The sequence below is a fragment of the Ictidomys tridecemlineatus genome, chromosome 11 (genome assembly GCF_052094955.1).
Source record: "Ictidomys tridecemlineatus isolate mIctTri1 chromosome 11, mIctTri1.hap1, whole genome shotgun sequence".
In the NCBI taxonomy this organism is placed as follows: domain Eukaryota; kingdom Metazoa; phylum Chordata; class Mammalia; order Rodentia; family Sciuridae; genus Ictidomys; species Ictidomys tridecemlineatus.
In genome coordinates this window covers 72,696,669-72,712,185 of record NC_135487.1, presented here as the reverse complement: position 1 = coordinate 72,712,185, position 15,517 = coordinate 72,696,669, and the positions used below count along the sequence as shown (strand labels likewise).

Here is a 15,517-nt window from a genome sequence, read left to right as displayed (position 1 = left end):
TGAACCCCAAATAAACTTCTCCTCCTTTAAGTTGTTCTTTTCAGGTATTTTGGTCAAGTAACTAAAACAAACATGATACCTTCTTTTCATTAAATATTTATTTTTAAAATCATTTTAAGCTGGGTGCAATGGCACACGCCTGTAAGCCCAGCAGTTTGGGGAGCTGAGACTGGAGAATGGCGAGGAGTTCAAAGCCAGCCTCAGCAAAAGCGAGGCACTAAACAACTCAGTGGGATCCTGTCCCTAAATAAAATCCAAAATAGGGCTGGGGGTGAGGCTCAGTAGTTGTGTGACCCTGAGTTCAATCCTCAGAACCAAAAAATAAAAATATAAACTATTTTAGAATAGCATTTTAATGAAATGTTATTATGCTTTTCTTTGAAATCCCATAATCAGAATGCACCACTTCTAATGGCCCTAAACTGTATCTTCCTCAGAAACAAGGATAGAGGGCTATAAAAGCTATGAGAGGCCTAGGAAAACATTCGCAAGACAGAATATAAGACAGGAATGACTAAAAGAGGGAGTAGAGGATACTATATTATTTTACTATTAGGTGAGGAAAAAGAAAGAAATTGTCAAGAAATACAAAGGGTCTAAGATTTTTATTCTCCTTGCAAACTAAAACATTAGCCTGTCATACTCTTAGATTCTAGTAAAAGATATAAGAATCCTGGCATCAGAGAAACAAGAAAGTCCACTACTCACAGCAATAGTAGTATACAAAGTATAGCCTTTAAAAAAATCAGTTCCTGGTGCCCCCATTTCCACAGTGAGATGCAAAAAGAACCAGAAAGACCAGAAAGCACCTGTATACATGTAATGAGTTGTGTTACAGGAGAGGAATCCTAAACTTAGAGAATATGAATCTGTCCTATGCTCTGGAGAAAAACATTATTATTATTATATTGGACAGGAAATATGCCTGCCTTTTGCATCTTTAATTTTCAAGACTGTTCAAGAGACAAATACTCTTGAACATTTAGTCTGGAAAACAAGGCAGCCAGAACCTGGCTCACAAGAAATGCAGAAATACTAAAGACCCTTAATAGAATTGTTTTTCAACAATTATCAATAAATGAACTTTTCAGGGGGAGTTCTGGGGATTGAACTTAGGGCTACTCAACCACTGAGCCACTTCCCCAACCCAATTTTTGTATTTTATTCAGAGATAGGTTCTCACTGATGTTTAGTGCCTTGCTTTTGCTGAGGCTGGCTTTGAATTCACAATCCTCCTATCCCAGCCTCCAAAGCCATTGGGATTATAGGCCTGCGCCACCATGCCTGACTATAAATAAACTATTTCATGTTATCCCTTTGAGTGCTCAGAATATGTGTGTTTGTCTTATATTAGTTTCAACTACATATTTCTAAAAGGACATCATAGATTTGAGAAGCTAATAAGAATATGTAAAAGCAAGAGAACTATTCCTCAGTATAGAGAAACAAGGCTACATTATTATCAATGAGAATGGGTACTCTTTGTTCTATTAGAGATGACAGGCACTCTATTATGACTGATGTTTGTAATGAAAATAGCTGAAGAAAACATTAATCAAGAGGGCTTATCTCACTTCATTTAGTGAGTTAATAAGGCCTCTATCTCCTCTCTTTACAAAAAGAAAAATCTTTTGAAATTTCTGTAGTCTTTAAGTCTACAACAACAATTCAAACATTCTATTCTGAGGGATTCTATTCTTTTTTGGAATATTGTAGGTATGACAAATGAAGTTCTATGATCAAATGAAGTTAGAGAAATTCTAGGTTCAACAAACCTAAATAAGCATTTTAAACACAGGAGTTCTCAGAGTTCTAAGCATTTTGATATGCACTATGAATCTCTAAGACAGGTATGGTATTTCCCAAATCAATTTGTATGTATACACATGCAAAATTTGGGCATACACCCAAATTTCTCAGAGTACCTCATGGAATAGAGTTCTACAGAAACTGCTTAGAGATTCCTCAGGTGAGAAATGGCTATCACCGGCAGTAGGTGGAGGACAGAGATACTTTGGGGAGATATTGGACGACTGGTCTGCTCTACTCCAGAAAGATTTCTCCCAGGTAGCAGCAAGCTGCAATAGATGGCATTCTGCTTTCTTGATTAAAAGTGGTTGTTATATCCATTACTGACTGAAATCTAGGAAAAATAAATACATATCAAGATCTGTGTGTAAAATTTTAGTACTATATAAACTAAGAAATCATCCATCCCAAGTCCTTCATTTTCAGATGAGAGCTAAAGATACAAAGATATTAAGACGCAACCTAAATCCAAAGATAGTCAAGGAAAGAGTCATGACTAGAATCGAGGTCTCATCAATGCCAGTCTATGCTTTTCTCCCTAACCTCAGTAAAAGTGGCCATTGATAGCCACTATCATTGACACTGAGAAGGCAAACTAGTCTTCTTGTTCCTAGGGAGACAAAACCTGAGTGAACTCAGGAAATTAAGAAATAAACCTCAAAAAAGGCTGAGCAAAAGGCTTTGCCATTGATATTCCTCCTTCAGAGAGAGAGGGCAGCTTGGAAGGAAGGAAGGAAGGAAGGAAGGAAGGAAGGAAGGAAGGAAGAATGAATTTCTTGAGCTTCAATTTAGGTACATTTTAAGGGGTGATGACACTGAAATTTGAAACAATTCAATGTTTTCTCTCAACTCTGCCACTCGCAACAATACTTCTAATCAGCAAATGTGTAGGGTTTACCTACACATTTAACTCAATTCAGACTTCACCCAGGGATAGCATCAGGCCCCATAGGGTAAGGGTTAAGCCCCACAAGACTTCCCCCCCCAACTCCCAACTTGAGATGCCAGATCCCCAGATTACCCTCTAATTTCTGCCCAATGTAGTTAAAAATTGGAGATTCCCTGAGGCTCCCTCAGGTTCAATCATTTGTTAGAACACACCATAGAACTCAGAAAAATAGTTTATTTTCTGGATGACTGGCCTGTATTAAAGGACAAACAACCTGATAAAGAGATACACAGGATAAGATCCAGAACTGTCTGAGTACAGGAGCTTCTGTCCCTTGGAGCTCTGTGGTGAACTGTCCTCCTGGCACATGGATGTGCTCTGGTTCCCTGAGCTGGAAGCTCTCCAAACCCCATCTTTTTGGGATTCTATGGAGGCATCATTCATAGACATGAGTGATCAAATCCCTGCACTGGAGATTAAGTCAATCTGCAGTCCCTTTGCCCTACCTGGAGTTTGGGAAGGGGTGCTGAAAATCCCAATCCTTCAATCATAGTATCAGTTTCCCTGATAACCAGCCCCCAACAGTGGTTAACTAGGGAACGTCCGGAAGTCACCTCTTTAACACACACCCGTGTGCAGTTGAAAGGGATTTGTTATGAATAACGCAAGACCCTTTTTTCATTGTTATGCTATTACAGGAACCAAGGACAAAATCCAAATTCTCTTTAGCTCTACTTGCTACAACTTTTAGAAGCTGTGATCCAGGAAAGTGAATGAAGATCAAAAAATAAACTTCTTAATGTCACAGTATAACTGAAGGTCATGAGCTGATTAACTCACTCCTAACACTAGCAAGTGAAATGTTTCACTTGTTTCTGTTTTGCCTCACTCCCTATTCTCACTTCCCAAATAATTAACCAATAAAGAAAAACATCGAAGAACAATACCAATCATATGGCCTCCTACTCAGTAATCTATCTTTAGGTTTACAGGAACCAGGAACGTCTGGAATGCTTGGACCGAATTGATAACCCTTCCTTGACCACCTGACTACAGCTAAAATTAGACTCTTCAGAAACCCCATTTAAGCTTTTTTTTTTTTTTTTTTTTTTTTGCCTGAGACCCTGGAAAGAAGGAAGTTGGGTGACAGCTCTCTGTTTTCCACCTGCCAGCTTGGCCCACAGAGCTCTTTCTTTGCCAGTTACTCTGCCTCTTGACTTAGTTAGGTGTGGAAGAATTGGACCTTTCACAATTATATAATAATATTTGTCATGAGAAAGTTGCTTATCTATCATTGGCCCATCTGAACAATAATTCTTTAGGAGATTCTGCCCAGTATATTTCATGTTGCCTAAACTCAGAGCCACAAGACACTTCATGATCTTTCATTAAGAAGTTTGCTTTCAGTCATAAAGTGCTTTTCAATTGAAGAGCTGCTGTAAAACCACTTCATGAAGGCACATTTGGATATGAGTACACTATTGGGAAAAGCCCAAATGAATGCAATTGCAAAAACTACGGGAAAAGTACATCATTAAACTTCCTGACTATGCTTGATGGATTCAATTTAAAAACAAATATTTCTTTCTCATCGGATTGAGTAGTGGTTAAGCATAAGAACTCTGAAATTAGACTTTCCCAGGAACAAATCATAACTCTTTTACTCATAATCATGTGATCTTTGGCTAACTACTTAATTATATGGCTTCCTGTCATAAGGAGAAAAAGAGGACTGCCTATTTAATGGTTAGCTATGGTGTTTAAATGAGACAATGCATACAAAGCCAGTGCCCAGCACCCAGTATGTACCCCATAGTGCTTATTCATTATGATTACCAAAGAAAATTTCACAATGTAGTGGGACCAAACAATTCTGTCTTGCGGGGAGGAGGCTGATTTTAGAAGAATCTGATTCAAAGTTTTAAAGTATCCTATTTTTAGGTCTTTGTCACCACCATCTCCTCTGGTACAAATTTTTTAAGTGCCATTTTAGGGTCAAGACCACATTACCTTTCAGGGCACATCTTGCTCAAAGGACAATTACTGGGGAAGGTTTATATTCTCTCTGTGTTAGCATTTTTAATGGTGCAGAGTCAAGGATTTCAAAACTGTTGTTAAAGGTGAATTTTATATTGGAGCTATTAATTCAGAAAGTGCTAATGGTTGCAACAATGTTAACAGCTGAAACTTAAAACAAAGGATGTTTTCTGTTAGCTTAGTTCCTTCCCACAAAGCTCAGAAATGATCTTGGGAGCACATGTGCACATGGTGGGTGGAGAATGCAGGGTAAAATCCTGCTGGTGGTTTTGGTTTAGAATTTAAATTTTACTTTCACTATTACTAGGCAGTATCAACGGACATCAAAAATAAGAAAATCAAGAGTAGCAGGTTCACCTTAAAGAATAATCCTAGCAGGGGGGCTGGGGATATAGCTCTGTTGGTAGAGTGCTTGCCTTACATGCCCAAGGCCGTGGGTTCAATCCCCAGAACCACCAAACTAATCATCATCATCATCATCCTAGCATTAAAAAAAATTTAAGTAGATTATACATATACATAATACATACTTTTAGCATAAATTCTTGATGAGAAAGAATTACAGCCTGTAACATGAGTTATAGTGAAAGAATCTGTACAAGAAATTTAAAACATCATTCTTTCAATATTTAATATCAGGTACTGGGCTGGGTGTTGATGATGGATACAGACATGAATAATGGTACTGTCTCTGCCCTGAAGAAGCTCACAGACTTGGGAGTGAAGCAGACATGTAGAGATAAATGACAACTTACCCTGGTAAGTGCTAAAACAGAGGTTTGATTTGCTGTAGGTGCGGGGAGGAGGCTGATTTTGGAAGAATCTGATTCAAAGTTTTAAAGTATCCTATTTTTAGGTCTTTGTCACCACCGTCTCCTCTGGTACAAATTTAAGGCAGAATTCGCTACACTTGCCTGGAACCCCAGGAGGCTTCACAAAGTGATATTTGAATTGTGTTTCAAGGAATGAAACTCAGGCCTGACTAAACAACGTAATATTCTTACCGTTTTCATACAGTTTACAAGATATATCCTGTTTCACCACAGCCCTAAAAAGTTTCTATGTTCCAATAAATGAAGAAGCTGGAGCTCAAAGATTAAGAAGCTAAAGGTCACAAAGTTGGAGACAGAGAATTTGAGCCCAGATTTATATGGTTCCATACCCTTTACCATAGCATTATCCTGTCTTGCCCAGAAATATCCACTTTCATTCCTTGTTACCAAGCAATGCACAGTTAACTTTCATCTGTGTGGACTTTCACTGTGGAAACTTAATCTGGAAGCACAAATAGAACATCAAATTCTGGATTAAAGGATTGGGACCAGGACTAGGGATGTCACTCAGTGGTACAGTGCTTACCTAGCATTTGAGACCCTCAAAAAAAGAGGGGTAGAAAAATTGACTATAAAATGAAAGGCCAAGATGGAAACTGTATACGCAATGTTCATTTAGCCCACAGTGCCCTCTCCTTTCTTTGAATTTCATGCACAGTTTGAAGATGCAAACTTTAAATTTCTGGTGTATGCCAGATTCCGTCATCCATGAACTGAAAATACCTTAAAGCCAGGGAATAAGTCTTATATTTCTCTGACATTTTTAAGACCCAGATTTCACACAAGCTGGCTCATTAATTGCTGATTCATTCAGTGCTTTAAAGAGTGCTTGGTAAATTTGTGATTCAAGTTAGGTTGACTGAAGTAAGACAACAGACTTAAGGTTTATATGCTATAAAAGAAAAAGGTAGATTAAGCAGATTAGCAGATTAGTTTTTGGATTAGTAACTTTCAAGCATTAATGCACATTGGAATCACCTGCCTGCACTTGTAGACCTGTCCTGTTTCCTCTGTTAGAAGGCAGAGTAGTCATGAATATTAGTAGAAAGCAACTCCAGGGGAGCTGACTTGTAGGGAATTCATAGCCCATGCCTCCAAGGGATATGAATGTGCTGTTTTTATTGTTTTGCTTTCAGAGCAATGAAGAATAATAAGTACAATAACTGCTCTCATTTATTGTTTCTAAGATGCTTGACAGTGTTCTTGGTGCTTTAAGAATATTGTCTAGTTCTCACAGCACCCTGTGGTGCTACTATACCTATATTAATAATAGTATGGGGAAAAAAATAAAAAGGAGCAATAACTTCCCTAAGGTTAAAGAGGAAAAGCAAAATTGGGTATGGTGGCTCATGCCTGTAGTCCCAGCACTGGAGACAGGCTGAGACAGGAAGCTCCCTTGAGTCCAGTTCAAGACCAGCCTGGCAACACAGTGAGACCCCATTAAAAAAAAAAAAAAAAAAAAAGACGGGGATTTAAGTCTGTTTCACCAAAGTCAAAAGTCTAGGGTTCGGTGGTTCCTTGGTACTGGGTAGCAAGGGAGCATCCCAGGGAGGCCTAAACTTGTCGTCAGGGTGCCAATGGTACAAAGATGCAAGGGCACTCAGCACTTGAAGAATAAGGCCCTCCACGGGAGATTTCTGGCATTAGTACTTGCTTCAGTGGGGATTTAAATTGAAATAAGATATCTGAGTTGGAGCTACCTAAGAGAATATTCCTGCATTAAGCTGGTGGCTTGCAAGGTCCTTAAATTTTTACTTTTAGCAAATTGCTAATGCCAGCTTCTGCCTTTTCTCCAGAGATCCTCTAGGAATTTTTCCATCTGCTCTCTAGTAGGAAAGTCCCACCCTAGACTTTTGTCTTCCTCTAGGTTAATTAAGACTGATGCTAGAGTCATCTCCTAAGGCCAGAGGGTGTTTAAGGTTGTTCTCCTTGAAGGACATCCAGTCACCCCACGGGATTGGAAAAAAGCATAGTATTTTGATGGCAGAGCAGGAAAACAGCAGTTAAAAGCCCAAGAGAACAACTTTTTTTGGGGAAAAATCATTTTGACTTAGAAATAGAAGTGGGGTGAAAAAATAGACAACTAATTATCTATTAATTTCTCCACTCACATACATCTGTCTCTCTCAAACTGCCAGGATAGGGCAACAATTTAATTTTTGGTGCTCTTAAAATAGCTGGTATTGATGAAGTATTCCCAGAAGACTTTTACTATTGTCTTACATTTTTAAAAACTGAGCATTAGATTTTCCATGCAGAGAACTGCTAGCTTTCAAGAAGTCAGAGTTTGCTTTTTCATCCTAAAATACTGGACGGGATGGTTGGGGGCGGGGAATGTGGAGGAGAAAAAGGTTTCAGATCAATGAATGAAGAACTCCCTCCCCATTCGCTCTAAACAACAGGTGGTTTGGTGTGCCTGGGTCAACTCCTTTATGCACAACACAAATCGTAGGCGGAGTTTTCAAACGGAGTCTCCCTAGAACCTGCTGCTTAGAGATCTGGGAGCCCATCTGGTCGTGTGGGGCAGATATGGATTCCTGCAGGAAAAGAGTATTGGTAGTCAAGGGGCTCAACGATTTCGTGGTCCAGCAATACTTAGTTTTGCCTTTCTCCTTCTGTAATTCCATCCTCTCCACCTTTGGTTCTTCAGGGACCCCCTTCCGTTCTTTGCCGAAGAGTTCTCTCCATCCTGACCTCGGTCTTTCGAAGATTTCCCAGAAGAGCTATTTTTAGTGGTGGCTGCTCCGCACCAACTTACCCAAGGGAGGAGCTGCGGTAACGGAGCAAACGCTGCGCGCACAGGAGCCACGGGTTTTCCGCGCATTGTTAGGGATGGGGAGTGGAGGTGATATCAGACACAGCCAATTCCCTCCGCAGAGCCCGCCAGGTGGGCAGTTCAGAGACCGGAGTGGCTGGATCTCGAAGCGGCTGGAGAAATTTCTTTTCCTGTCCTGAATCAAGTCCTCGGCGGCCGGCGGCAATCTTCACTGGCCGGCTGCGGGCCCGGGGTGGTCTCTGCAGGGAAAGAAGTTCCCGGGCACTGCTGCCCGCGTCACAGCGGGGCTGGCACCGCGGAATCGGCTCGGCGGGCGGCGGCGGCGACCCCGGGGCCGGGCGCTGGGCGGCGCTGGCTGCCGCTGGCCCCGCTGCACGCGGGGCGGCGCTGGAGGCGGCTCCGTCCGCGGCAGGGGAGGCGCAGAGGAGGAGGGCTGCAGGGCTGGGGCGTTAGCTGCGTCCCGGCTCGGAGCCCGCGAAGAGGACGAGGAGGAAGGCGCCGCGGTGGCCACGGCTGCAGTGCTCCGGGTGCGACAAGCCATGAGCAGCGGTCCCGCGGGCGACCCCGCCGTCGCTGGCTGCCGCTAAGCCCGGCCCGGAGACAGCTCGCCGCTCCCCAGCACCCTCTCGTGCCGACACCGTAGCACCCAGAGGTAAGGGCGGGGGAACCGTGGAGGGATGGAGGGGGGCGGCCCGTAGAGGGCCACCGGGCTCGTTCCGCTAGCAGAGCCGGAGCTAGGACTCGCCCTCCCTGCCTTGCTTGCTTTTCTGCCTTCTCCTGGCCCTGGGACAAGCAGAATGTGGTCGCCTGCCCAGCGTGTGGTGCTTGGAACCATCGGTTCTGCTGCTTAGGAACCCAGCAACCCCTACCCCACCCATCTCACGCTAGCACCGGCGTCCGCACGAGGAACCCCAGCCTGGCGCCAAGCACAGCGCGGCCACAGCAGGTTCTGCGGGTGGTGGTGGGGGGGAGGGGGACACACGAGGGAAAAAAACGCGATCCATCCTCTTTCTTTCCTACCTGGAAGATCCCTGAGACCCCAGGGCCTGCCCTTTCTGGTCTTTTCTCTCCTTGCCACCCTAGAGCCTCTAAAGTTAGTACTTTGGGGTGTGGAGGAGAATTTGAAGGGCTTTGTAGGGAACTAGAGAGCTCTGTCCGCTCACCTGCAGTACCAGAGACGGGAGAGGGGCTTTGCGGATCCGGCGGGCCCCAAAAGCCAGGTGTTTAGGCCAGCGATTGAGACCAGGACCCTTGCTTCTCCCTCACCCGCGAACTGAGCCTTCTTTATCTGCCTCTTTTCAGCTAGCTCCCAGCAAGGAGGTGGTTAGGGATGGAGTTAGCAACTCCAGGTTGTGCTCTCTAGATGCTAATGCCTTTCTTTTCTTGCTCAACCAATTCTTCCCACCCCCCACCCACGCCTGCCCGTGTACATCAGATTTCAAACAGTTTCTTTAAAACCTAGCACAGTACCTGAGTTTGCAGTATCTAGCCAGGCACTTAATCCACATCCTTATGCGGATATTTTGGAGGGCCAAACTTCACTAGGTTTCAAATTCCTTAAGTATTTCAAACTCCCAGCAAACCAATTAGGAACATTTTCAGGTTACCATCCTCCTTAAAGTAAAAAATAAGAACCAATCAATCTTCATAGGAGTGCCGGCATTTGGCAGAGGGAGGTTTGAATTACCCTATTTAACACAACCTCAGAGGAGAGAGGTATGGGTAGAGGAAATCGCAGTTCCATTTTAGTCACATACTTCAGTAGTACAAGAAATGTAGCCTTAACAAACGGTCACATTTCTGGACAGGGATGTGGTGGTTTCCTAAAGCAGATAAAGCTTCAGCCTGGACAGGTAATTTTCTCGGTTGTCCCAACACTGCCAAACTGACAGCGTGGTCAGTCTTATACATGTATATATTCTCTTTATTTTCTAATGATTTGTAGAAAACTCAAAATGTAGCCTGAACTTGACAGAATTTGCTCAGATTCATAAACCATATTGGATGTGTGGATTAAGGTAACAGATTAGATTTTTACAGTTCTAATCTTTGATATTTGCATTTCTTGTGACTGCTTAAACAGGAAAGGCCAAAGGTGTAAAACAGATTTGCTTTCCTGTGGAATGACTAACTTAAATTCTGTCTTGTCCTGGGGTCTATTTGTTTTCTTTAGGAAAGAGGGGGGAACAGATGTCAAGGTGGATATTTTCTATGGTTCACAATAGATTTGCTGTAGAAAGGATCCAACAACCCAGTGATTGTATAGAAGACAGTAAGCACAGTTAACAATTTTCTTACTAGTGAAGTTTTGATAATTTTGTTAGTGATGCTAGTCTGTTTTCAAATTTAATTAATATCTTTATTAATATTTAATGAAGTGATTATTAGTTTTATTTAATGAATTTGTTGAATTAATGAGGTGCTTATGTAATGTTTTTAAGGGAATGCTTCCAGTGAAAGACTACATTAAGTGCTGTAAGAGAAATGAATATTTTTTCACTTATATGAAGTTTATCTTTAAAAATGAGACAGTTATAAACAACAAAAAAGACAAAATGAGAACTGTTTTAATTCCTAAGTTTCAATTTTTGCCAAATTATTGTTATCACTTTTTTTAAAAAAATTTAGTTGTAGATGGACAGAATATTTTTTAATTTATTTTTATGTGATGCTGAGGATCAAACCTAGTGCTTCACACATACCAGGCAAGTGCTCTCCTGCTGAGCTACAGCCCCAGCCCTTTTCAATAGTGTATAGTATTATTAAGTTATAGTAACCAGTACATTTAGAATAAAGCCTAAGTTTAAAAAGAAATGAAATGGAAACTATACCTTATTTTGGCAAGCAAGTGGTAATGATTTTTTATATGATGTATTGCTATACAATATAGTCTGGCTGCTCCAAGTCCCTAACACATTATCTCCGATTCTTATAACAGACCCCTAGAATGGATGGCCATCCACATTTTACAGAAGAAAGGAGCTCAGTTTGTGACTTTCCAAATACCTTAGAGCTAAGTTAATGCCTAATGAGAACAAACATCCTTAGTTTTTTGTTTTGTTTTGTTTTTGTTGTTATTGTTGTTTTCCTCCCACCCCTGGTCCTGCACCACTGAGCTACAACCCAAACCCTTTTTATTTTTTATTGTGAGACAAGATCTTACTAAGTTGCCCAGGCTGGCCTGGAACTTGAGATCATGCTGTTTCAACCTCTGGAGTCACCGGGATTACAGTTGTGCACCACCAGGCCCTGCCTCTTTAGTCTTAATGATACACTTTCTCTCATTATCCAAAGGCTCTTATTATTCCTACCTTAATTTATTGTTGACTTGACATAATGTCTATATGAGGAAACAGAGGTTGAGAAAGTAATCTGTCCAAGGTTTTGCATGTATCTAGTATCCAGCAGGACTCTAATTTTCAGTCAGAGTCATTTATTTCAAAAATCTATGTTCTTACCACAGATTTTTATTAAATGAATGAATTAAAACTTGGCCTAATGGACTATTCACTCCTGCCCATCAGCTATTGTCTTCTACATGGAGAAGAGGGTCTTACTCCCAAGAGTTCACACATCATACCTGGAGTGTTGGCTATATCTCCATTCCTGCACCACTCATGAAAGCTTATTACAACCAATGAGGGTGACATTACTATGGAGATGTTCTTGAATTCATTTACTTTTTTAAAAAGGTTTAAATCATTGGCATGGAGTAAAAAGGGTATCCTCAAGATAGGATTATTAAAGGAATAGCTATCATATTTTGCCTCAGTTGCCTAGCAGGAATACAAAGGAGCTTACATTATTGAACTTCTGTAAGCCCTGGTTTTCCTTTCCTCGTGTGTAATGGAATTAATAAAACGTACGTAGCTGGTTGTTGTGTGGATTAAATGTAATTACACATGGAAAGCACAGATTCCTTCTTTATACAGCTGTACTGAAGTCTATGTCAGATTTTAGTATCTTTAACTTTTGAATCACATCCTTTTTTGTAGTCTTGAATTAGAAATATATACTGCCCTTTTGTAGTTTTTCCTTTGCCCTACATTGCATATTTTTTAAAACTTTACTAGCAATATTTCAGTGACAGGAATCTGTATGTTTTTGGCAAACACACTTCCTGTTTTCTGCCTTTCCTGGTTCTCAGCCTTGTTTATCACTCAAGGCACCAGACAATGGCAGTATCTGCCCCCCTCACACCTCACCCTTGACCACATCCCTGCTAGCTGAAATTCTGCATCTTCAAAGCACAGCCTAAACTCCACTTCCTTCCTGAGTCCATATGCCTCCCTCTGAATCCTTAGTGTATTTCTAATTCAAATAACACATACCCTCATGCTTTTAAAAAATATTTTTTTCAAGTTATTTTTTCAAGAAGTACAGTATATAAAACTAAGGTTAGGGGCACTTCAAAGATTTTTGTTTCCTGAATGAAAAACAAATCATATGTTTTGAAAGAGATCCTTAAAATAATTAGGAAACATACTCAAATTATTTGTTTCTATTACATGATTGTTAGTGACATCCTCCTCATCACTTTGAAGTTTGTTCCTTTCAGCCTTTTCCGCTAGTTTAACTGACATTACATTTCCCCGGAGGTCATGGTTCTTAAGGCCACTAGACCACTAGGCGCCACATGAGATAACTAAATTTCATTAATAAATTGCTCCAAGTGTGATATAAAAACCATATTAAGAGCTGGGGTTGTGGCTCAGTGGTAGAGCACTTGCCTAGCATGTGTGAGACATTGGGTTTGATCCTCAGCACCACATTAAAAAATAAATAAAGTTATTTTTTTAAAAACACCTTAGGTTGCAAATATATTAAGTACTTCAATATTTGAGTACTTTGGCAGTGTAGAAGGGTAATGGTCCAGGTGGATTTCTTTAATTAGGAACTGAATTTACCTGAGAGGAAGATTTCAAACCAGTTTAGTTGGAAGTAGGACTAATTGTGGCCCAGTGTGGAGGCTACAGCCAGAAATGACCTTGAGGAGAGAATTAGCATAAGTGGAAGGAAGATCCAGACAATCTCTCCACAGTTAGGGCCAGAATAAATAAAAAGGAAGAGGCAAAAGAAATGAAGTATGACCAAAATACTGTATGATTGAGACCTGCTAGATATTGTCCATTCCTTTACTATTAAAATAGGAAAGAGAGATGCATCAGGCAGGGCAAGAAAGGAGACAAACTAATGTAGCCTTACACATCTAGCACATGAGTATACTCCCCGTTGCTCCCAGGATTAGCATAGAAGGATAAGAGGGTACCTCTCAGAGCTTCATCTAAAATAGGTAATTTTCAGGAATATATTGAAAATATCTTAATTATTAAAAAGTAGAAAATGAGTATGGTCTTTTTAAATATCAGACACGAAAACAACAACAAAAACAACTATCTACTTAGAAGTGTTTTAGGAGCAAATTTAGGAACATTTTCTGGTGTTGGATGGGTTTGTTGTTATTATTTGGTTTGGCTTGGTTTTGGGTGCTGGGGATGGAACCCAGGCTGAGCATATGCAGTACCACTGAGCTATACCCCACACCCTGGATGGATATCCTTTTGAAAGTGTGATTCTGTAGACTGTTGTGTAGAACTGAATGACAGTTGATAGAGGAACTGAAACATGGGTTCAGAAAGTTCAGCAAAACTCAAAAATCAGTCATAAGAGAGCTGTTTTAAAGCTTAGGGAGGTTACTGAAAATGTTTCAGAAAACCAAAATATTTTGCATCAAGGAAGTTCAGGAGAGTTAGACATTGTTTAAAGAAACTTTCTAAAGACTCAGAAGAACCAAAGCTATTCCCATTGCCAGAGAAGGCTATAGAGGTAGAACAAGAGGAAAGTTAGTTTGGTTAAACCAAACGTTTTTGTTCCAAAGTCTGCAGTACAAGAGAGAACATGCTGGAGTGCATAGGGAAATGTTTCTCAACCTACTTTTCACGGTCATCCTCAGTGCACAAGCCTTTTTATAGAGAAATTGTAATACTGCAGATATATTTTACTATGTATCTGTTCATGGACCCTGATGGACCACAATCATTAGTTAAGATTTTTTTTTTACCCCATGTCTTCCCACCCCAACAAACGGATGTCACATGGTTCAGTGTTATGTCAGAAATAACCAAAGAGCCATAGACAGCTAAAAACATGAAGAATGGTCAGTGTATCAATATGTTTTGAATGAGTGCACCTCATACATTAATTTACAAATCCTCTGCAATTATATTGCTACTTGGTTTTCCTTCTATAAAATAAACACACTTTATCTTAAACTGAAATTTAAATGTGAAAAATGCAAATTCCTACTTGCTCCAATTTCACATTGGCAAAATAATTAAATTCCTAAAGTTATCTCCCAGAGCCACCTCTACTGCATCCTTTTGTTTTCTGCCCTCCCCAAACTTCACATACTTAATTTCCTTTATTTTTCTTTCTGACGATCCTGACAACACTCTGTTAGCTATTCATTCCTGTGACTGTTTAATTACATATGAGATAAACTAGTTTGTCTGTATCAGAGAACTTACACCTTAAACCACATGTTTATAATTATGAAACACTGTGTCACCTGTCAAAAACACTTCAGGGCTAGAGGTGTGCTTCCGTGGTAGAGTGCCTGCCTAGCATATGCAAGGTGCTGTTTTCGATCTCTAGCAATGAAAAAAAAAAAAAAGATTTCAGTTCACAGCAAGTAGATATCTGGGGAGGGTGTGGCCCCTGAAGTTGTTCTTGGCTTCTTATATCTGGTTCGTTGCACAGGTTCCCCAGGGAGTATAAGCCTGGCCTCCTGATGTCTAATCTTGGAAGTTACTAGAAGAACTAGCTTATCTTTTTAAATGTTGGCTATTTTCAGCATCTGGATCCTATTGTGCCCTGGCATGTTTCTTACCCCCACAACTTCTCATCTCTCAACTTTTCAGTTTTTATTTTAACCATATTGTCTTTTTCTTTTTCTTTATTCTCAAACAATTTAAAAATATATATATATTTACAACTTTTCTCTGTGTTTGATATTTGGAGCTCAGTGAGACTTCCATGAAGCCAGAAACCTTATCTGTATTGGGCACCCCCCTGTCAGCAGCACTGCAAAATGCCTGGGATGGAACTGCTCAAGAAATAGTTGTGTCATAAGTATTTAGTGGTTTGTTGGCTTGTTTTGATATTGGGGATTGA

The 15,517-nt window shown here is 40.6% G+C and overlaps 1 protein-coding gene across 1 annotated transcript in view; it reads left to right on the top strand.

The window, feature by feature from the left end:
- The first annotated feature begins 8,857 nt into the window (after positions 1 to 8,857).
- The window catches only part of LOC144368119 (guanylate-binding protein 6-like), a 38,473-nt gene continuing 31,813 nt past the window's right edge, over positions 8,858 to 15,517 (top strand). Inside the window, 1 exon segment of the mRNA XM_078026670.1 lies at positions 8,858 to 8,996. The gene's annotated coding sequence lies outside the window, so the exon portion shown is untranslated.